This window comes from Ambystoma mexicanum, chromosome 3p (genome assembly GCF_040938575.1).
Source record: "Ambystoma mexicanum isolate Mex_15411 chromosome 3p, UKY_AmexF1_1, whole genome shotgun sequence".
Taxonomy (NCBI): domain Eukaryota; kingdom Metazoa; phylum Chordata; class Amphibia; order Caudata; family Ambystomatidae; genus Ambystoma; species Ambystoma mexicanum.
Window position 1 is genome coordinate 495232300 of NC_090925.1, and position 24790 is coordinate 495257089.

Sequence of the window (24790 nt, forward strand, 5' to 3'; positions counted from 1 at the left end):
TTATGGGTTTCTATTTATATATAGCATTGTCTGCATCCTATTGTGTCAATGTCACTGTTTTCATCCATACTAAAACAAGTACTGTGTTACAGGGGGATGCTGGTACTTCGACTACAATCACATCATCCTTTGGAGCTGGCCCAGGGTTTGAGGTATGCGTACTGACAGTTCCCTTGAATGAAAGGAAGTAAATCCTACATCGGATACTGTTAGAAAGTGACATTCATATAAATGTGCATTGTTTAAAACTATCATTTCAGTTCTAACATTACAATTTCTACCCTAATGCAGAATACAATGCAAAATTATTGAGTGCAACATTACAATCAGTAGGTTTTGCACAGTGATCTCTGATCGAGTAGACTTGCCATCAATCACGTGAAATTCAAAATGTCTATTTTGAAAAAATGATGTACACTCTTTACGAGGGTATGTATGTAAGCGATGTGTACGATGAAACACTTTCAGTTCAAATATGATTGACTTTTGTTTTTTTAATGAATATTCTATTCAAGGAATGTATACAAGTTCAGGAATTAGAAGAGGAGGCACATGGTCAGAGGTGGTGGACCAGCTTGCTCTATTGCGGTCGTTATAGTGAAGAACACGTTTTCACAGAAACTCAAGAAAACAAGGGTACCTTACAAACACTTTTGTTTAATAAAAGTGTTTTGGCCTGGTATTGTCTTCATAACATGATTTTTTATCTAAGGTGCAATATACTGTATGTTGGATTTACATTGAACATGTTTTTACAACCCATCTCCTAGAGGCCCAGAAGGAAATGAAGTATAAAACACAGACAACAAATGAAGCCAAAGATGCTGCTTGCCAAACATATTTTACCATGGAGCAACTATTATTTGAGGTGCAGCGTGGTCCATTCTGTAAGCAGACTAGAGATGTTTATGCCCAATGGCCAGAAAATGAATTGAATGTGACTGGCAAAGCAAGCAAATTGTTGTTGGACCATTGCTACAATGTGAGAACTCGACAAAATGAAGATGAAACTGAATATAAGGAAGAGTCTTTTGAATTACTCACTGACCACTTCACACAATCTACACCCACAAAAAAGGGCAACCCAATAAACCATCGACATTGATGGTTTCTCCAATTTGTGTGCAAATAACGCAAGCAGAACTAACAGAGACTGAAGCTTCTACGCAATTGATCGAGTAACTTGCCAAAGATCTCAACTTCAGTGTGTCCAGTTTGGCCGAATTTTCCACATCAGTTGATTCACATACCACATTCAAGCAAGACGATAGTCTAATAAAGGCGTGCAAATACATTGTATTCGACAGCTTCCTGGTAGAGATTATACTGATGCTGAAATGTGTCCATCCGGTGAGGGGGAAAATATGCGGGGAAAAATTGGTGAATGTGACTTGTGTATTACAAGGCACCAACCAAAAACTCCAAGCCCCCTGTGCCCAGCCCCATGGTATATTTTCATGGTCCGCTCAACTGATGCTGGGCAAAGTGCCAGCTGGAAATCTACTGTGTGCAGCAGCTTCACTTTGCAGTGGCTCTACTTTTAGTAAGTCCAGTTTCTGACAATTTGTTGGACTTCAGTTCCTTTCTAAAATGCAGCACTACAATTATCAAAGAGAATGTTTATTCCCTGCTATTAGTCAAGCCTGGAAACAAGCCTGGAAAATTGAATAAATGTCTATTGAAAGGACATTCTCTGCCAAATGGTTCAGGCTAGCTGGAGATGGACAGTGTGACAGCCCCAGATTTTCAGCAAAGTAATGCACATACGAATTTCAGGACATGGATACTAAACGAAATGGTGAGTTCTGTAGTCGAGCAATTGTCCCAATGTAAATCCTCAGTGGCCATGGAGAAACATGATTTTATACAATCCTGGAAGATCTCCAATCGAGGGGAATGGAAATAGACCTCATAGCCACCGAAAGGCGTGTTTCAATAGCCAAGGCCAGGCGAGAGCAGTTTACAAACATTCGCCTTCAATTTGATGTATGGCATGTTGCCAAATCAATCAATAAAAAAATTACAGCTGCTGGTAAAAAAAAAAGGATTCTGAAAATATTTTACAGTGGTCCCAGTCTTTCAGCAACCATCTTTTATGGAGCTCCAAAACTTGTGATGGGTCCATGGAAATTCTACTTGAAAAATGGCGCTCATTGATTCACCACTGTTCCAACGTTCACTCATGGACATAAAACCTACATTTATGTGCACATGGACCTTTATCGGAGGAACAGGAATGCAAGAAGAAGTGATTGGTTCCATCTTCACCTCCACATAAAGTTCTTGAGAAGATTGTGTTTGATAAAACTCTTTCAAGAGACCTGAAGGGACTCACAGAATTCTGTCACATCTGAGATTTGGATGTTTTCCACAATATGTGCCTAAAGTACAGGCCCAAGAGATTGCATTTTGGCATAGACGGGTTGCAATATCGAACATTACAAGCGATATTAGTGCATAACGAGAAATATGGGGAGACAACAATCGAGAACTGCAAGAAACTTTGGTATGCTTTGTTACACAATGGCCTTTGCAAAAATAAGCAAAAAATGGGTGGTCAAGCCAATATACCAGGAAATGTAATTCGATTTTGTGAAAGATCTCACTTTGACTGTGTTGGACATGCATACTCATGAAATCACTCATGATTTTGTTCCTAGGACACATACATTGCCACAATCGTTGTAAACGTGCCCTGTCCACCAAAAGCAGACCTCGTGGAACAGTTCACTTCATGATTCAAATGATTAGCAGCTATTTATATGTTCAACAATGCTTATACATTGTACATGATCAATGGAAATATATTTAACTTGAATTTCAAAGCTATTAAAAGTATAAATTGTCCAAATAAAGCATCCACATTGTCTTTTCAAATGTATCCTCTTTGTCAATTTGTTTTGCAATAAGTGCCTGTTAGAAGATGCAATACAGTGCTTTCACACTTCCTGGTTTCGGCGAGCTCTTATGGGTCCTTCACTGATCGGGGGATGGTCAGATGAATATCAGCATGAAAGCAAATGTGGGGTTTGCAGTTGCCGTAGCAAGCACAAGTGCAAATAGCAGAATAAATAAGCATCCTAGGAAGAAATGAGACCTAGGATAGATAACAAACTTGGCATGCAAGAACTACTGACTGTAAGCAAAACAACACATGAAAGGGGGCTGTTTGTGTGAAATAGGTGCATTCTGACGTATATATTTATGGGGGCATGTGTTAGGGGTTGTTGCTATTGGATGCCTTAACAGAAGGGCTGATTTTTGATTTACGGCCTTTGGAGCCTTACGATTTCAAACACAGTGGGGATAGGTGTTAGTGTTACCAAAATATATGACCACTCCTGATTAGGTATATGGGAGGTGAATTTGAGGTGGTGCGGGGTAGAGTCTGGGGACCAGATACATTTAAAGGGAACAGTGGTCATGGGTTCAGGGACAGTGGCATGGCAGGAGGGGTTGGAGATGGCATGAGTCAGTCAGCAGAGACGGATTGTGCACTAAGGTGTGAGAAGGGTTTGGTCTGACATTCTCGTACAAGCACATTTTGTCAGGGTTCAAGACTCGCTACTTGCAAAAATGAATAGCTGCATTGCCGTGAGAACAGGAGATGGGCTGAGCTGACAGGTGGTGGGGGCTGGCTGTGTGTCATGCTGATAGAGTGAGCGGTTCACCAGAGGAGCAGAGGGACTCTAAAAATAAGGCATTTGGAAGTAAACCAAATGAGGTTCAAAGCATACACGTTAGCACAGCGTTAATATACTTTATGAAACATGGGTGATGCAAATAAGTACAGGAGGCGTGAAGTTGTCTCCCACCTTCGATTAGATGCCATTTGACCAGTACAAGAATGGTTCACGGGGGCGGAATATACTGTCTCTCCTCCAACATTTGTTAGTGCGCACAAAGTTCAGTGGAGCTGGAAGGGCACTTGTATTGATGACTTGTGAGTGTCTCAAGTTATCCAGAGAGCACATTCCTTCTTGAAAAAAAGGTGCACACAGATGTGACAATGAGGAGAACACTAACTGGTACTGTTTTCATAAAATAAGTAAATCACTATAAATTTTGTCCAGCATTGGTGGATGCCAGCAAACAATTAGTTTGGTTTTTGAAAATATTTTAAATGCCACATTGGTCTGCAGGGCTAATCGCTCCCATGGGAGTGAAGGTCACTGCGTTTGATTTTTGCTTGTGATTTGTGGCTTTCCTTCACCAAAAGTAAGCTTAGCATAGGCACTTCTAAGAAGGTTTGATTGTTTTTCGTCCTTGGAAGAAAGGGAGGATTTGGAATGGAATGAATATGATAAGATTCACCATTCCAAAACTGGACAAAGGAACATGTAATTTCATTCTATGAAAATGTGTTGATCTGAACGGACACTGTGTGTTACGCCGAGAGAATGGAAATGCCGAATATTATGTACGTTTTTACTGTAGACGAGTTTATAGACAATCGGGTCAAGGTTTCATTTTATGACCGGTATTGCTGGCTAACATGGTAATGGGTTGTTGTTTGTGGCATGTTGCAATGACACGCAAAAATAACCTGTGTGTACTTGTCTTTGTCCTGGACACATGGGCGGTCCAGTACCCAAATGCTTGAAGTCTATGTCTGGGTTCCACGAACGCCAAATTCCACGCTAATATTCCGTTAAAATGCTGTCTATGTGTTCTTTGATTTCTTCCCTCAGCTTCCGCATCTGCATCCCATTGAAAGCTAAACATACTCCATAGCACTAACCTCTCAAGCACATCGTAGACTCCAACTTTCCACAATGTTTTCTCTGTGTTTCCATTGTTTCACATTTGTGTTCATCATTAGTTTTCACACAGTTCAGAATTAATGGGTAAATTAATAAATTAGAATAAAGAATGGCGACACATTTCTGTTATTTTTTCTACACAGCTACATCCTGACATTCTGTGAATGGCATAGTTTCCAGATACCAATTGATGGCTTCTTCAGCAGACAGTTTCAGATACACCAAAATGGCAGGATTTCTATCACGCTGTTGTGGGGCGATCACCCCGGGTCGATATGCACTTTTGCGGTCCCAGTGACAAGGAGCAACCTGTCATCGTTTATGGTGGTCTAGCAACAAGCTGATGCCGAAGCCTTGCAATTCACGGCGCGTCCAATGCGCTTCTTATACACAAATGTTTGACTCACGATAAAGATTTGTGGATCAAAACAAAGAAAGAAATTTCAAATTTGGTTGAATATGGAAATTTGCAGATGTTCTCGCAGTGTTTATTGTGAAATAAAAGCACATTATAAATTTCAGAGTATTGTGGTTTCCTTTAAAAAAAAGTGTTTTGTATTCAGAATTGGGACGCGCTGTGCTGTGAGAGGATGTGTGTTGATATTCTGGGTTCTGCATCAATTGACGGCAAGACGTAGGTGATGACTGGATGCGTTTGGCTACGCTGCACAGTAACATCATAGAGATAGGCTGAGAATATCGCTAGGAATGGTGATGTCAGCTTCAGGGGCGGGGGATATGATTTAGTGCCGTAGGGGCACTTGAATTTAGGGCGATGGATAAACAGATAAGATTAGCACAAGATGGATGTGCCCGGCTGCCTGATTTTGCGTGTGTAAAAGGGAGGAAAACTAAGGTACGGTGCATAGGAAATGTTTTTACAATCGATCAACATATGCTTAAAATCACATGCCCGAACACTCGGGACAATAATATTTGTGAGCGCACTATTCCTTTAATGTTTGTGGGATACCACATTTGCTACACTGGACTTTCATGTGACAGACTCATTTATAACGTAAGCTGTAACCTTCAACAGTATATTTGAATACTTTGGAACCGAGCACCTGATATCAATGAATGGCATAATGAATAACAAGGACCAGAAAAGTGCTGTCCAATGGACATGTAATTCATTGGTCACACCAAACCGTAGATAAATGGCAAACAGTCTGACCACAGGTGTGTGCTCGTTTCCAGCAGAGGCGCTGCAGTATTCCTCTGTAGGGTGACAAAGACAGGTCCACATCTAGTGGTGATTGGAACATCAGCCAAACACATACCTTTGCTCACCACAACTGGGCAACTGATTCACTTACCCCTACAACAACACTACTGCCTTACAGACGTTGGACCGTCTGCAGGAAGAAGAGCCATGTTCTTGGCTGACAAGTGCCCCAAAACCTGCTGAGCTCACTCTTCTACTGTACCCATCACGTGATGTAATTTGCCAGATGAAGTCCTAGGAAGGAAACTGTAGGCTGATCTACTTTGAATACTGGACATTGATGCTAAGGGGGATGTGCAGTGGCATGAGGATAACAAAGGTGTGCCATAGATCAGGATGCAATCCCATTCACATAAAGAGTGGATGCACCAGAGCACAGACAACAAGAGGGTTTAGCCATGATAACTAGGGCAGTGCTGCTGCATATCACAAAACGGCAATACATCTATCACCCAATGGAAGGATCTTGAGGACATCACCTGCGACCAGTGTGTACTTCAGATCTTGTGGCCACTAACGTCAGGGATCTGGCAGTTGCTATCTTCAATATATGCACCCCCCCTATAGAATCAGGACCCCCGACTGGGTTTGAAAGCTAGAAAAATGAGCAGCGTGGATGGTTATGTGATTTGCTACGAATGGGTATGCAGCATCTATTCTCGCAATCAGTCAGCAATTGATTGTATGTTAGTAACAGCCTTCAATATCCTATCATACACTCCCATAAATATCATTACTCAGCTGGACCTGTACTGTGTAAGTGAAGAGAGCAAGACATCCATAGCCAAATCCACCTCACAAGGTCCATTATCCTAGTCATCTAGCCCAACATGGTAGCACTCTCCTAAAATAATAGGCCTCTAGTATCATTCACAAAAAACCATGGGCCTTATAAAAGACTCGGATGATCTCCTTTCTTTCAAATCTAATATTTCCACAAGAATGCCTAGGTCATGGGTAAAGACTGATCACCCGACCCAGGACTTCATGACTTCATGAATTTTGAGGATGGGAGGGTGTGTGTGCAATCTTTCGATTCATGTCTTATTTTGCATGATGCATGAGCGCATTAATGCTTAAAATACTTTGGTGATAATCTGTTCATTTGTCAATGACCCATCCACTCTGTATACATGACCTTGACAGTTTTTAATGTGTGTCACCTTCGGCCAGATCCATCTTTGATGGGTCTGCTGTCGTCCGAATACTGGCACATTATTGCAGAAGATGCAAAGCAGCAGATCAATCCTGCCCACTTTCTCGGCAGTGGACTGCAAGGCACCATTAGTCTCATGTAGTGCCCTGAAGGTGGTCTTGGCATTGAGATTATCAAATACATGCCCCTTAAATTTGCTGTCCCAAGTGTGCATTGTGTTTCACCTCTACTACTGTTGGATTGTTGGCTCTCATACACTAATGGGACACAATTCAGCAGATGCAACCCTGTATCACTTGTAACAGGCACGCAGTATTAAACTGTGCTGTGACACAAACATGTTGGAATGATGTAAAGCAAGAAAGAAAGTGATTTATGACACAACAATGTGATAGCCTATGTTATCATGCATTTGTATAGTGCCCCCACCAGAGGGTATGTCATTAAAGTGTTTTGTAAGAGAGGAAAAGAGAGTTATGATACAACATAGAAGTAGGTAGGAGCAAAGTCGGGTAGATAGTTGGGATGAGGAGGGGAGATGGATAAGATGCTCAGGAAGGAAACGGTGGAGGAGTTATGTGTAAAATGGGACAGAATGTATCATGCAACTCAACTGTATTCTATGGGGCGCAGTGCAGAAAGTAGAGATAGCTGGGGGAAGGTGTTTGCCACGCCAGGGCATGTGTCTGGAAATTACTCACCACATGGTGAACCTGGGCATGGTGGAACCGTGCCCAAGAAAACACCGACACCAGAGTGCTTCTACTTATTTCCTTCCTGGGAAAACTTTGGAGGGGTTTTATGTCAGAAATCTGAATTTGCCAACATGCACCTACAAACAAATAATCTTCATCATCCTAACTGGCATGCTAGGGATGGGTAGACATTGTTCCACGATTTTTTGCAATTAACTTGTTCTTTTAGATAGATGTGAACTGGCCAGCAGCACTGAGAGGCAGCTCCTGTATTTAGAGACGAAAGCCACAGTTCCATTAAAAACTCTATCAAACTTCACACATGCATGTGCTGCTATCCATACCGACAACTTGCTGAACCAACACTGTGCAGGTCATCATCCTTTCCCACAGGTGAAGTGTCCATTAGATAGGAATCAAACATCTATGCATTTGATGACCCTGTGTCTTTTCCTGTTGATGGCACATCTGTATATATAATAACGGAAACACTGAGGGTGGTGTTCCACAGAATCACCTCCACATAAGCTACGCTGTCTGCAGTGGTAGCTTACTACACCAACACAACACATGATAAGCATGGTAGTATCATTCTTTCTAGGTCATGAGAAGTGCTTATATGGATTAACACAGGATATTTCCTGATAAGGAATTTCACAATCAGTGACACAGTGGCTGGCTAGTGTTAATGGTTCCTGGTTTGGAAAGAGGTGGAAGGAAGCACAGGGAATTTCTATTTTGCCTACTTTTTTTAAAGGTTGACATTTTATGGATTTTAAATCTGTGTGCTATAATGCTACAGCAAGGCCACAACTTATTTTGTCTATAAAGGTAAGGTGGGGGTTTAAGGCAAATTATACAGAATATTTCAAAGATAATTAATTTGGTTGCAAATAGATATTATGGCACCTAAATTTCTGCTACCTGCCACTGGAAGGATGCAAGATAAGCAGAACAGAGTTGTGGGAGAAGAAGAGGTTCTCCCAAAGTAATGAAACGTTACTTGCAAAGGCGATTTCGGGCCCCTTCAGGGTTGTAGCACAACAGAAACAGCATCACATTCTGTAAAGCTGCACTCATGCAACATTCTAAGGGCCCGATTATTGGAAAAGTGTGCAGAGATCCTGCGAAGACTGCGTGCCGGGAACGCCTCAGTGAGAGCCTGTGCACAGAAGCTTTTCTTTGCGCTGTGTATATTCATAGAATTGTTTGTGCAAAGTGACCGTATACGCAAGTCGTGGCCGGAACAGCCACAACATGCCCCCACGCAAAGCAAAAAGAGACAGAAGCAGCCAGCTTTGTGTGCTCCTTTTGTGCAAGCACATGCAGTGCATGCAGTTCCCCGCCAACAAGGACTGCACCTCAGTGACACTGTACGGGGTAGGCCATAACTATTACTGGCACCCGACAACATGTGTACACATTTCCATAACTCAGGTAAAACTCTGGAAAATCTGCATGCGAAATCCCATGAAGTGTTCATTCACCCCGCTACATTGCATACGCACACCCCTAAATTAGTTCCTAACCCTTTCTGCGTGCACGCACCCCTAAATCCAACATGCAATCTCACCAGAGGTGATTCCTATGCACAAGTGTCCGTATGCCTGCCTTTGGGTGGCGGATAGACTGAGGGCTTTGCGGGGTCCTTTCCCCGACAAGAGCTTGCACGGTCAGATCCATGAATACGCTTTGTTTTGGGCATTTATGGGCATGTGTTGGACTGCCTGCAGCCCATCCCTTGTAACGCCCACATTTTCCCATGTTCTTCCCCGTTTTGCATGGTCAGCCCCCTACTCTGGCCTCTGCGAAGGCCACGCCCATGCTCTTCAAGGTGTCTTGTGCATAGCGATTGACTGCTCACAGCGACATGCCATGCCTGCACAAAGACCCTGCAAAGTACAAAAAAGTCCTGCGCAGTCGGTTCCATGAATCGACTAATGGGATTTTGCACACAGTTTGGTGCACAAAGTCCTATTTGCTGTGCAGAAAATACCATGAATCAGACCCTAAATGTTAAATGTTAGAACTGTGACCACTTTTTGGATGTAGGTTTTAAAATGCCAGCTAAATGTACAAAGTACTGGTTTGAAAGATAAACGATTATAAGAGTGCCTGTGCTAACATAGTGACAGCTCATAGCCTGTGGTATGTTTTTATGAAATAAAAAATTTCTCATGGGGAAGAATGTTATTTCACCTATTAGTCAATATACAAAGCTGTAATGTATTTGCTGGGCATTACAGAAGGTAGTTTCAAAGGGGTTTGATGCTTGTTGTCGGGACAACAGGTCCCCTGCGCACCATTTCTTGGTGGTTGTGGTTTTGCCTGCAGCCTAGCACTAGGCTTGTCTGGAAACCAACTCCAAAGGTTCCTGAGTGATTTGATGCTTCGGGGGATGGCAAGACCTTGTTGGATGTGGGCGCTGGCAGGATTAGTAATCCATAATTGTAGTTATTTGCTAATTCTGACAATCTAGTGAATATCCAGTCTTGAGTTGTAATACAATCTAGTGATAGTCCAGTCTTGAGTTAAGTTGCATGGTGTTTAATTGCTGTTCAGAAACAACATAATTCATGTGGCATGTTGTGCCAGGAAAAGGGTCAAACACAAAGCTGACGCGCGTTTCGACCGAAGTCTTTTTCAAAGACAAGGTGGGAGTGGTAGTAGGCTCGTAATAGAGCTGGTGGGCCCGTAGTGGAGCTTGTGGATAATAAGTCCAGTTGCTGGTGCCTGGGTGAGGGTTGTTGGCCTCATTTGATGCCTGGAGCAATGTTGATTCTGCTGGGTTCTGCCTGGAAGTGGAGCGTACGGCCGTGGTATTCGGCGTACCACGGCCGTACGAATTAGCAAATAACTGCAATTATGGATTACTAATCCTGTCAGCGCCCACATCAAACAAGGTCTTGTCATCCCCCCAAACATTACAGAAGGTATTTTAGAAGGTTGAATTGTTCCAGGTGTAATATGTCTGTGCAAATATAGCAAGGCGTCAACCTTTGTTGCATAAAAAATGGGGATCAAGGGTTAAATGGCAATCTGTACATAGCTGAACCTGTCCAACATAGCAAAGTTTGGACAGGTTAGTTTGATTTAAAGGTACCAATAAGTACTTGCTGGCTTTCTTTAAGGACCCATGTTTTAAGGTAAAAGTGGTAGCTTTTCCTCTGCATGTGTCAGCATCGGGGGAGGAGTACTTGCAGCAAAAATCACAGAGGAAAAACGGTACATATTTTGACACAGCACATGTAACATACATGGTGAGATAACATGCTGCAGGATGAACATCAACCTGCCCAAATGTTTCCAACTTCACATGCAATGTCAAGTTTGAGGGCATCAATAGTTAGTTCACCATTGACACCAGTTAAAAGCTGTGTGGGAAGTCAGTGGCAGGGAGAACAGACTTCCTCGACTTTGTTCCGTGGAATAACCACTTGGCAACACCACTTAACTCACTGTGTAGAGGTAGCAGAATGATTTTACTACCTTGATCATTTCGCTATCAAGGGACCAAGATGAATGATTTCTCCTCTTACCAAAGACCAAAACCTTGGACTTCATCTTATTCAATCTAAGGCCATGTGCAGACAACTATGTTTTGGCATAAAAAAGGCTCTGTTGCAGTCTGCCGGGAGTCAAATCAATCAGGGCAGTGTTATCCGCATACAGAAGGGATCCAAAAGAAGTGTCATGCAGAGAGAGCGGATTAACTGTAGATCTTATAGTTTCTGGGTTAAAATCTGACAAATGCAATACAAAATAAAATTGTAACTAGGGTACTGCACTTCTTCACACCTTTATTAGTTTGGAATGGGTTTGTTAGTCATCCATCAGAGGATAGAGCACAGAGGAATACATGTCTCCATAGCAGAGTTGTTGCAAATTCAGAAGTCCAACCAGCATTTTTAGTTCAGAAAACTTGACCCAGAGTTTATGCATTGGGATTGAGTAAAAGGCCTTTTCCAGGTCAATGAAATCCACATAAAGCTTCCCACCTCTCACTAAACAGTATTTATTCATGAATGTAGAGACCACCAAACAGTGATTGATTGTAGAATACCCTCTTCTTCTGAAACCAGCCTGGGATGATTTCAGAAGATTCAAAGAGTCAGCCCAATGCTCAACCCTAGAAAATAGACTCTTAGCAAATGCACTGCCCAGAATATCGAGCAGAGAAAAAGATCTATAACAATTGGGATCATTATGGTCCCCTTTCTTAAAAATGGGGACAATAATGCTCTGGGACTGTGAGCAAGGTAATACCCCAGAAAGTATCACTGCGTTGAAAAGTTTAAATCGAATCAGATCTCACCAGTCTGAAAAGCTCTTAATAATATAAGAATTCATCTAATCAGGACCTGTTGCTGTGCCTGAGGGTGAAGTTTCCGAAACCGAGACAATCTCCTTGGCACTGAACTTTACTTCTTCAGCGCCCAGGTCAACACTTCTTGCTAAGGTCCACTGAGAAGGCTCTCTGGAAGAGTGACCGCCACCTCGGCCGAGATATACTCTGTTCTGTTTTCAAAAGGGCCCTCAAAGCCTCTAGTCACCAGCTTCCAGAACTGTTTGCTATCATTACACTGGACTGCCAGCTCAAGTTGATCCCACTGTTTTACAGTGTATTCTATTTTTTTTCTTTTTTAACAGTTTCTTGTAGGCCTTTTTAAGTTCACACAAAGAGTGTAAAAGCATGTTCATCTCCCTGTTTATGGTATAAACTTAGATTTTCCTCGACCTACCATCTCTATCATGCCATGGAGTACCCCTTAGTCTATTGTTATTCAAATGCGTTTGGAAGTTATTAGCAATGTGCCTATGGTGTATGGTTTACTTTATCAAAGCTTTACACAATTGAAAACTCTTTATATAATGATGTCCTTGCTCTGCCTCAAAAACAGAGCGTTTAACATCAACATAGCATTGATATGCTGACACTAAGCCAATGGCTTCCTATGGAATCCTCCTGATTTCTACAAGTGGTTAAAGCAGATGGACGCCATTGGAGTCCATTGTAAATGCCTTAATCAATTGTCAATTGTGGAAGGCATTTTCATTTCCCACTAGATGGTGGAAATTATCCAATCCCCCCATGCAATATCTACTTTGGGGGTAATGACCCCAACTGACTTTATCTTAACTATGTGAACTGCATCTAATAAGATTGGAATAGATAGACACATGTTGTGCTTACCTTAAGCGTGCATATGGATCTATCAAGGGAGGTCCCATCTTGAATTGCAGACACTATCACCACTTTATGGTAGCATGAAAGTGATCTTACATTGTGAGCTGCACTCTTTTGATCTTCTCATTGGGAGCCACTGAATCCGGACGTAATGAGAAATTCAACATTGTTCCATCTTTAAACACTCTTGTTAACCGCACAGAATTTAGCACTCACTTATTTTATGTTAAGTTATGCTAAAATGTTGTTTGCCAGTCACTGCTTCAATCAAGCAGTGCTGAGGTTTGGTCGGAGAGTGGTGTATTGTGCCAAGGTTAGAGGTATCTAGACCTTAGTCTGTGAGAGAATAGAAAAGGCAGCAGAGGAGTGGAAAGAGCAACGGGGAAGAAACGTTAAATACTCCTGAAAGATTTGTATATTTAAGAAAGGGTTTAAGTCACAGAGATAGAGTTTGTGATCTTTTATATGCATGCAGATTCAGTGTAGCCTGATCAAATACGCAATGTTTCTGCAAATAAGTGCACACATGTCTGGCCAGGTTCTAGTGTTTACAAACATGCCCGGAAATGAGTCAGTAAGTGGATGTGCCAAGACTGATTTGCATATGGCAGGTGCTTTCTGCAATGGCGCAAATGGGGTAAATTAAAAACAGTGGTCTGGAAGGTTGCCCAGAGCAATTCCAGTTGTTTTGATAAATTCCCCACCTTCAACCCATCACATTAGCTGGTTCTATTCATTGCAAAGACAGGGGACGGTAAATTGAGTGTTCCATATATCAGTGCTGGGTAAAAGAGCTTTAGCTGCTTAGGTAACGTCAGTGGAGATTAACTTAAACATTATCTTTGTAGTTCTGACACCCAAAGGGGGTTTTATTATTTGGTGAATTATCGACCCATTGTATCTTGCTACCCTTACCAACTAACTGTATTTAGAACAACCTTGTTAACGTTTAAATGCTGCCCTGTTATAGGCAGTGCGGACTTCGAGGAACTAGAATGTACAAAGTACTGGATGAATACACCCAGAACATATTCTCTTAGTCGCTAGTGGCACTGAAGGCTTTTTAGATACTACCAGCCCGAAAAAGTAGAGGATTTAGGCATGTTTGTGCCTGGACCATCTAGGCTCAATGACAAATACTAAAGGGAGGAATCAGAGTATGATGGAGGCGGCAGGTCAGAGGTGTGCAAACAATAGTGCCCCATGGGATAATCCGCCAATCAGGACGAATTTCGTCAGGGCTTCGCTGAACACCACAGAAAATGTGTTATCCTGGGGCATGGTCGAGAACAGTAAAAGGTCTGGCGTTGCTTGTTCACGTCAGACGAGAATCCCTAATCCTGACATGGGATTCTTCTGTGTGCTCCTCTGCAAAGAAGTCACTGATGTCTGTAATGACTGTGACCATGACCGCTTCTAGACGAGCGCTTAAGTGGATCTCAGCAGACACTCGCAACTCTATAAGTGATAGCATCAGGGCACCAAAACAAACAGATGAGAATTGTTCACCCCAACACAAAAACATGCCTGTTGCTGGCATGTATGTGTTGTGCACATGTTATTTGAATCACAGCTCCGCTTCTATTCTCCAGTCCTCAGACAGCCTAAGCCCAGCAAGCATGCGTTGGTGTAGGCCATTTCTGCCTAAGACCTCAGCTCAGGTGACTTGGTGATCGGCCTCTCGTGGTGAGGGACTCACAGTGGTATTTGACGAGTCTCCCTCTTGACTATGGAGGTTACGAGGATGGTCAATACCTCATAAGAGAACACGGTTCTCCCACCCACAATACTGGGAGGTTCCTAATGGCATGGGGAGGTCAAAGGTGGCAGCAAGGGGACCCACGAGTCAGTCACAGGTGTCGGAGACTGGCCTCAGGAGCAGGCAGCTGTGCGTTCCAATAGGCAAGAGCAGCAGCAGTTTTCAGAGCCGAGTACAAATGGCAGCAGAGGGTCAGTCTAAGGCAGGCCTTAGTTTCATGTTGAGTAAGTTACTAGCACCTCTATGTGGCCTTCCACCGCAGATGACAATGCAAGGGATTAATTCACATGCCCGACGTGTGAAGAATACAAAGCACAGGGGCTCAGTATTTGTTCTCTAACACATGCTCGCATGAGGCCAGTGTCTATGGCCCTCATTACGACCCTTGCGGAAATCGGAAAACGATGGCGGAAATGCAATACCGCCATCGAATAGCGCTCGGTGCGACTATGACCCGTCACCGCAAAGTACGAAGCCATTAGCGACACCGTAGTGAACGCCAACGCTAACTGCACCAAGCACGCGCGCGCGCGCCATGCGAAACTGCAAACACCACCATGGCGCAACGGTACGCCAATTCCGACCCTAGCGGACATGTACCTAACGCCATCAGGCATGGCGTAATGTACCATTCCGCCATGGTGAGAAGTACGGCATCGCGAATCAACCGTAAACGGCCCCACTGAGTGCCTGTACACCGCTCCCTGCCCACAAAGTACAACTCCCCGTAGGTGCAATGAAGCCACAATGCAACCATTGAAATGTACAAGTCACCCATGCATGGCAACGAACAAAAGAAACACAAGAGGGGCCAATGGGAGCTGCAGGGCACAGATGGCACGAATACAGAAGCCATCCCAATGGACATGACCACAGTCCCCCACCAAGAAACGCACGCAAACACAGGCACCTGTGACCAGCCATATTCCGAGAATCACATCATTCCACCAGTCCACCTGGCTGACCGGCATCTGTTACACAAAACCCAATCCCCCGCCCCTGAGCATGACAACATTCAAACTGTCATATTGGCAGCCCCCATCCCTGACCTCACGGGCTTAGTAGGCAAACGCGCCCAGTACAGTACCACGCAACTAAACTCCAAAGCTGGAACCCAATGCAGATCTCCTCACAATACATCGCCCCCCAAATAGGCATATGCCACATCACTTGCAAAGAAAAACGCTACACGGGCCAAATCAGAATAGAAATTTAATGCACATCAAAGTCACCAAGCCCATACAGCCATCAGGCCATGAACTCCTAAACACCAATCACCATTGTGGGCTGCATCCGCAAGAAATGACCAGCCACTACTTGTGTGTCGTCCTGTTCCCTCATGGTACACAGAGCCACATTCACGTACGAAAAGGCAACATGGAAGCGCACAGAACCGCAGGGCCGTCCCAATGGGGAGGCACTAGTCCAGCTGAAAGGCCGAAATGTTGCTCCGAGCCACCAGTACTGCGTAAGGGCATGTGGGCCATTGGCGATCGTCCCATAAGATCGTAATGCTGCTCCACTGATTAACACGAAGCAGCAGGTGTCGGGAGTAAAACCCATCTGCAGGAGTGGCATACAGATGGCAGTGGCAAAAGGGGAGGAGATACCTGTCAACCAAAAGAAAAGAAAAAGAACAGAATGGCCATCAGAACTACATTCCAACAACTCACTTCAATGATCACACGAAATCCACAGCCATATGCATGCTAGCCCACTCCAAAGGATCATCACCACCCCAAAACCACTTGCGACTCCTAACCATCTATATCGAGGTGCAAACACCATCACAAACGAGTGTACCTGTGCATGCGTCTGTCAAAACAGAATCCATCAGATGGGAATGTTAATGTGCATGGACACAAGTGTCTGAGGGCGTGTCGAGACAGGGAGGGCTCAACAAGGCCAGATAGACGATGGTCCCACCATGGCAGCCCTGCATCACATAGCGTAGGGGAGGCGGATAGATCCCAAGAAGCCCTGTACATGGCAAACTCTGTATCAAATCACCTGCCCATGCATCCATTCATCATTCCCTCATCCCGGAATCAAAACGCCTGAATAATTACTCACATAACATTAGAAACATCCATTGAGTCTGTGCGTTATGCAGCCTGCAAAATCCACAGTGCCCCAGCCCGTAATTCCAGTGTTGTGAAGTAACATGTATGTGGGAACGGCCGGCCTCATCGCCCACGTAGCAATTGCGCATCCCAAACTATTCATATCAATCATTGCTTCCTCGCCATGGGCCCTGTCTCAAGGACATTGAACAACAGAACGTTATATTTGCAGTCAGACCTGTGGGCATCTCCTCGCCGCTAGCTGGAAACCGAAAGCGCCGCCCTTGGAATTCCACATTTGCAACATCACGCCGAAAAGGCATCTGTGGCCGTTTGAAATCACTAATTATTCCATCGAGTGCGGCTGTGTGTGAAAATGGCAACTGCCTTCACCCACAAATGGGACGCCCCGCCCGTCATTGCAACTCGGTACAGTGATGCATGAGGGCCCACCGTTACTCGAGTACTACGTTCCACTGACCCTTCACAAGTCTGTTCGCGACTACACAGATAGTATGTGCAACAATGGGACCACAGCAGAATGAACATGTCAACCAATGTTACACGGCCATCGGGTACAAATACATGATTGCAATAGCAAGATGCCATTCCCAGATTTGCAGCGTTGTGCGCGGGACGTGCTCGGCCAAAGGGGAGAGCAGCTTGCACAGGTGGAATTAATCACCACAGGTGGAGGCCATACAGCCTGAAAACACATAAATTGCACAGCCAGTCTCCTCCCACAACCACACCGAAATGCTACCGGCAGGACTCGCGATGTTGGCCCTGGGGGACCTGATAGCACTGCAACTACTCCAACTCCAAGAAGAAGACGAACACCAAGTGCTACCGGCCGCACGAAGGAGACGCAGGAGGAGGAGGAGGCCAAGGCAGGGCCAGCAAGGGCCGCCAGCACAGCCACTACCACCACGCAGGCAGCCCGCAATCCCACGCCTCCGAGCACATCCGTTCAACCTCACTGATGAGCAGATCCACACCCTCTACCGTCTGGACCGGGACACCATAGCCGCCATTGTGGACATGACACAGGCTGACCTTGTCAGCATGATAGATAGCCCAACCGCCATCCCACCCCTACTGAAGGTGGTGTCTGTACTCCACTTCCTGGCCACAGGCACCTACCAGCACACAGTCGGACAGTTGCATGGCATTTCTCAGCCACTGTTCTCACGGACACTATTGCAAGTGCTCGATGCCCTCCTGCAGCACGCAGACGACTACATCTCTCTACCACGCTCGGAGCAGGAAATTACCAACACAAAAGTGGGATTCCATGCACTTGCCGGCATACCGGGTTGCATTGGTGCCATCGACTGCACCCATGTGGAATTGGTCGTCCCACATGCCATGGAGGCCCAGTACCGCAACAGAAAACAATTTCATTCCCTGAATGTACAAATGGTGTGTGACTCCAACAGGATCATTACACATTGTTGTGCCCGATTCCCTGGATCAACCCATGATTCTATGGTCTTGAGGAACTCTACAATACCACGCTACATGGAGCGACACGCAGGGAACAGATCCTGGCTACTCGGTGAGTCTCATTACATGCATGATTATGTGGGGAATGTGATTTGGCAATGACCTGGCAGGAAGGGGGGGGTGTGCGTACGTAGCAATGGCATTCCACATCATACGTTTCTCGTCCACATACAGGTGATGCTGGATATCCACTGAAGAGATGGCTCCTCACACCAGTCCGGAACCCACGGGACCAGCATGAGGAGGACTACAACCATGCCCACTCACGTACCCGTGTAGTCATTGAACAGGCATTCGGCCTACTGAAGACTCGTTTCCGCTGCCTCAGCAGGTCTGGCGGGGCACTCCTGTACCGCCATGAGAAGGTTGCAAAGATGGTCATGGCATGTGTCATGCTCCACAACATGTGCGTACGTAGAAATGTGCCCATGCCCCCTGACGCAGAACTGCAAGCACATGATGATGGTCATGATGAGGGTGGGGATGTGGCAGCACCTCATGGAGTCTGCGAGGCACCGGAGGCCCGTGACATTCGTCAGCATCTCATTGATGTATGCTTCTAGCACTCACGCCTGGTGGCTGATACATGGACACGGGACTCGTGGCACTGTGCGTGTCTGGGACATGCACAATATGGACTGTACGCCTATGATGGCCTAGTACACAGAAATCAATGTCCACACATCTCATTGGTTGATCGTGCACTTTTTATGGCATATGTGATGTCATGTTGAACACCCTATCGACCCGCCACCCAAGTGAGCCCAACACACCCCCTCCACCCTCCTACCTCCCCCACGAACCCCAGTGTCCAAAGATGCTCATTGTCAGTGGGCTGTCGCTATTGCAAGCCCCCTCTGCGGGTATCAGGGGCACCCCTGCCTGTGGAGCGCAGGTTCCTTCCAGATCTACGTTGGGGGCTGCCCTGGACGGAACTTGCAACGGATGATGTGTCTGCCTGCTCACGTCCATGCATGTCCCTAAGGGTTTGCGAGAGCTCAGTGAGCACACGGCGCACTGCGGCAAGTTCGGCACATACGTCTTTGGACGTCGCATGCAGTTCCCCCCTCAGGCTCTCGGTGCTTCTCTCCATTTGGACTCTCAGGCTCTCGGTGCTACTCTCCATTTGTGCCCTCAGCGTCTCTGTGCCTCTCTCCATTTCTGCCCTAAGTGTCTCAGTTGATGTTTCTATGTCTGCCTTAGTGCCCCCACATTCATCGGCATGGTCCTTGAGGAGCGTGGCCATTTGCTGATGTTGCACGATTAACTGGTCGAGGGACTGTTGCCTCTGCTGGGCCATGGCCATTTGCGGGGGTGTCACAGAGGGGCTGTTGTCCTCATGTTGCCTTGCCACAGGGCTTGTGGGGGATGGCCAGTCGTTGTCTTGTGGGTGCCCCTGCGTGGTATCCTCATGTTGTACGGGATGGGACAGACAGGGGGATTGGGACAGGTCATGGATGGATCTGACTTCGACATCCCCGTTTTCTGTGTCGGAGCATGCTGCCATCAATGGGGTGTCACCTATGGTGCTGCTGCCACCAGAGGCAGTGCCTTCTGTGGCATCCATTGGGGGGACCTGTGGTGGTGGTGTTGTGGGCATGCTGGCTGCTGGGGTGCCTGTTGATGTTCCCTCCTCTGTGCTGCCACCTGATTTGTGCTGCTGCCGTGTCTTGATGCGTGCAGCTGAGGTGGAGGGTCTCTGGCCGTTGGTCTTGGCCCTCTTTGCAGGTGTGCTGGTAGGGGTGTCCTGTAGCTCGTCGTTTGGATCGGACCCTGTGGTGGAGTAAAGGAGGGCGAGGGTTAATGATGGGTCTGTGGGAATTGGAATGGCATTGTATCACATGCTCTGGGGTGGTACGTGAGGGTGATTTGGGTCGGGTCCTTGGAGGTGCTTTGATTTGTGTGTGGAGTGAGGGTGCAGTTGTTTGGCAGCCTGCAGTTAGGGTGTGCCTGCTGCACGTGTAGTGCGTGTATTAGGGGTTTTTAATTATTTATGTATTTATTGTGGGTTTTAACGTGCGCTATCAGGCCGATGTGTGTGGCCGTTCTCCTGGACATGTGTTTCTGTTGCACTATGTGGACGCATGGTACTTCACATGGATGGACTGTGTGGATTTGGCATTGTTTTATCTGGTACACCTACCTGAATCTTCGGATGTCTGCACTCCTTTCTCCATCCCTCCGACTCCCTCTATGCTCTCCATTCCGATGGTGGAGGCACAGATTTCTTCCCAGGGGGTCAACTTGATGGGTGATTCAGGACCTCCCCCGGTGGCTGTGGCAATGTTGCGGTTGGCAGAGAGTATGCTGCGGACGCGTATCCGCAGGTCGTCCCATCGCTTGCGGCATTGCTGTGGGGTGCGGGGTGCGGTCCCCACCACACTTACCCGCTGTGCCACCAGAGCCCATATGGTCTTCTTGTTTGCAAGTGCCGTTCTGGTCATTTGCGTGGAGAAGACGACGGCAGCATTCTCCTGGAGGGTCTCTGTTAGCACGGTGAGTTCCTCGCGGGAGAAGTGGACCTGCCGCTTGCGGTCGCACGCTTTCTTCGCTACTTTTCCCATTTGTCTTGGTTTCGCTAGGGTGGGTGACGGGTTGGGGTGTGTTTCAGGGTAGTGATTTTAGTGGTTGTGTGGTTTTAGTGGTTTTATAGGTGTACGCCGGGATGTTTCCCGTTCCGGGCCCATGTTTTTACTTCCGTTTCCGTATATTTCCGGTCACCGTACTTTCCGGTAGGCGCACACTGCGGTGACCGCTAAGAGGGGTGGCGGTATTGCACCTAGGGCGCCGTACGGCGGCGGTGTGGGCCGTTTTGGGGTCATTTCCGCCATCGCGGACTTTGCACTTCCGCCGTGGCGTGGTGCTCGTGCCCGATGGGTCGGAATGGGCCGCACTTTGCTCCTTCGTGCAATGGCGGAAACGCTATTTACGCTGTGGCGCTCCGGTCAGTCGCTTTCCGCAAGGGTCGTAATGAGGGCCTATGTGTCTATGTGTGCTGCTGCAAGGCGCCAAAGTCATTTTCATCTGATTTGGGAACATTCAACATGCCTGGGCAGACTTTGTCCCATTGTCCCTGTTAAACCTGCACGCATGCAATGTTCGGTGGTCATGCTGAATCGCTGCATACACGTACTGTGTGTATCTGGACTTTGTTCCTTGCACTGAAGAAATAGCTAAGATTTGTCCACAGTTGAGATATTTCACAAGTTAACTCTCCAGAGATTACAAAGCGATGTCGGCGATTTGAGTTTGATTATGGCCACACCAATTCAGAGCAGTGGCCGCCGCTCACATAGGGCGGGGGGGCGCCGCCCCCCCACCCAGAGCCCCCCCATAGTGTGCTGCAGAGTGCAGACACTGAACAAGTTCTGTGTATTTTATTCTTTTTGGGGATTTTCTTTTTGCAGCGCTGCATCTCTGTGGCAGCAAAAAAAAACGAAAGCATAAATAATGTGACTGCTGAGAGGCCCAAAGCCCAATCATTAACATTACAGAGCACGGTATGACTCAGAGCGCTCTGCAATGTTGATGACTGGGCCTGGCCCAACAACACAGGGGCGCGTCCACTTTTACGCATCTTCAGTTGTATTGTAGATGCATGGAGCTCTTAGCTCCACGCATTCTACGTTACATCTCACAATATAGGAGACTGGCGGGGCGCTAGAGGGGTGGCCCCGCCAGTATATAATCTGTGCGCAAATAGCGCACCACCAACAAGCCTCTGACTTGGGCATAGCAACAGGTATTTCCTGAATGTCATTGGCTGTTTGCCAGCCAATGACATTCATGTGTGGGTGGGGCTGGGGGTGATGGATGGGTGCCGGCGTCTGGGTGACGTCCGTGTTGCCTCGTTCCTTCTAGAACTTCTCTCAGGCTCACACTTGACTTTGTGCTGACTGAGTATTTGAGAAGAGGCTCAGCTGCCCAGCCAGCCGGACCACAGAACAGGAGTCTGGACAGAGGGCCGTCCAACAGCCTATGTGTGCTGGTAACTGCGGTAAGTAAAAGGTCGACTCGAACTCAGAAAAAGACTGTGCCCGGCCTGGGCTGGCCTTCAATCATTCCCCAGGCCAGGAGGACAGTGCTCTCCTGGAGCCCTGCCCTGGGGAATGCAGCAGGGACAGGGAGGGCCTAGTGGCTGTGTCGATGTCAACGCCATAATAGGCCCTGGCTGCATCATGTCCTCCTCCTCTTCCATTCTAAGAGGAGTGGTCGTGGACATGATGCAGCAGGGAATAGGCGACATCGACACGACTGAGAGGGGGACATACAGTCACGGTGGATAATTCCTTTGCGGTCGAGATATTGTGTCCAGTGGACAGCTGATTTTAGTTTAATAATTGTGTTCTTGTTGGTGCCGTTTAGTCCCAAAGTCTGTTTTTATGCTTTGAATCGTTTAAAGGTTTGACAACAATGAAATGTATGGGCTGAATGCCTGGATTGAATTACATACTGTATCCACTTTTACTCCACTTCACAGTACACATGCTAATCACCCATACTTCCTGGCCAGCAGGGCTTTGGCTGCGGATTAATTTTTGGGAAAAGTGAAATGGGAGCAATGCTGGGTGGGAAGTTACTTTATACAGTAAAAGGGCTGGGGGAATGGCCAGGTAATGATTCTGTAGTGGGAGGTGGAATTTGCCTCATTATGAAAAGACTGGTGTTCAGTGGTAAATAATCTAGGCAGTCACTCAAGCTGAATATTACAAACCTAACCTGCTTAGCATTTTGCATTTTTTGTTAGATTCTCCAGAAAACCGACCTTACTGTGTCTCTGCTGATAGTCACTAACACATAGAAGGAACTCTGCTAGTAACTGCTATCCGTTTCCAATGTGCATAGCGCCGGGCCCCCAAGTACCATGGCATTGGCGCTATAAGCGGCATATGCATTCACCTTTTGCATTTTCAAAGAGTTGACAAATCAATGCCACTATGGTTGTCCACAGTCTCATTAATTTGTCAACGCATGTACATTCTGAGAAATACACTAATCACTTACCACAGAACTGCATCTCCTGCGAAGTTTGGTTTTTGTTAACCTCTCTCTCTCCTACAGCTGACGCACCACTGAGATCAAGTCCCACGAATGTTATCATTTCTGGCCTTTCTGGTGTAATGGCCTAGTGTGCGGCCCTGGGAGCGGGCTGCAGCACTAGTTTGCACTGAGAACAGGTCACACGGATATTATAATTTCTGGCATTTCTGGTGTAATGGCCTAGTGTCGGGCTGCAGCACTATGCAGCTCTAGTGTACCATCTGCGAGCCCCCCTCCGAACCAATGAGGCACTAAAAATTCACACTGCCGACGCTGAGAAAAGCATGCTCCTATTTTGACTGTGATGTTTAAATTGCAGAGAGTGCAGCCCCGGGATGGCTCAAAGTACAAGCAATATCTCTCTTTCTATCTTCATCTCTTCAGAAGGTTCCTCTTGCAGCCTACAAAATCACTGCCCTGGCACAGGGCCGTTTTCTAGCAATTGCAAATGTTAAAGCCGAGCCCACACAAGCGTAATTGTCCAATTACACAGTCGCGGTACATGTATTTATCATGTGATTGGTGTGTCCTTTCAAAATACATTTTTTGCTAGTGATCATATTAATGGCATAGCCATGCATAATACAGCACCACATGAGCATTACATGTAGAGCAATGCCGTGTGTCAGACTCCAGTCGTGAGCATTAGAATAATTGCCAGGCGGAGACAGAAAACCAAGCAATGCTCTGGATGGTGTCCATGCATCCCCTGGTAGAGCACTGATCTTTAGGGTCACCTATTTGAAATAGGGTTTGTGCCCCACAGTGACCCAACACAGACAGGTATGAGGTGTGGTCTCCAGAAAGAAGGAAGCCAGTCGTCCAGATCACAGAATAGCATTGCTGCAAGGCTGCAAATTACATGGGCATTGCCTGTTTGAAGCACGACAAATGGAAAAAGAACAATTTGAAGGGTTCTTCTTTATAAAATGGGAAATTACAGACACACACAAAAAAGTCTGTTTTGAAATCTGCTGCTACAGGCGAACAACTGCCTAAGGCCATATACAGACAATGAAATAGTGTCCCTCTATTATACATTGGGACATGAAGGAGAAATTGAGCTGTTTCCTTCTTCTTGACAGATTAAAAATAATGCATGTTCGGTTAAACAAAGATATTATTCAGTCTCGTCTTCTGCAGGTCCACACTGCTTGTCACTCTGAAGTACAGTACATTCAATATAGTAAAGTATATTCCTTGGCTCTGGTGTGTGGTTAGCTTGCCATATCTGTCCCTATTCTGGAACGAGGTCCTAAAACATGCACTTGCCCTGCCTATGTAGCTTGCATGCATTTACGTGTGACTGTTTCGCGTGCACCATGATGAAGCTACCAGTCTATCCCACTTAGCTCTAGGCGACTATACCCAAGCTCCCGATTCCCCTAAGTT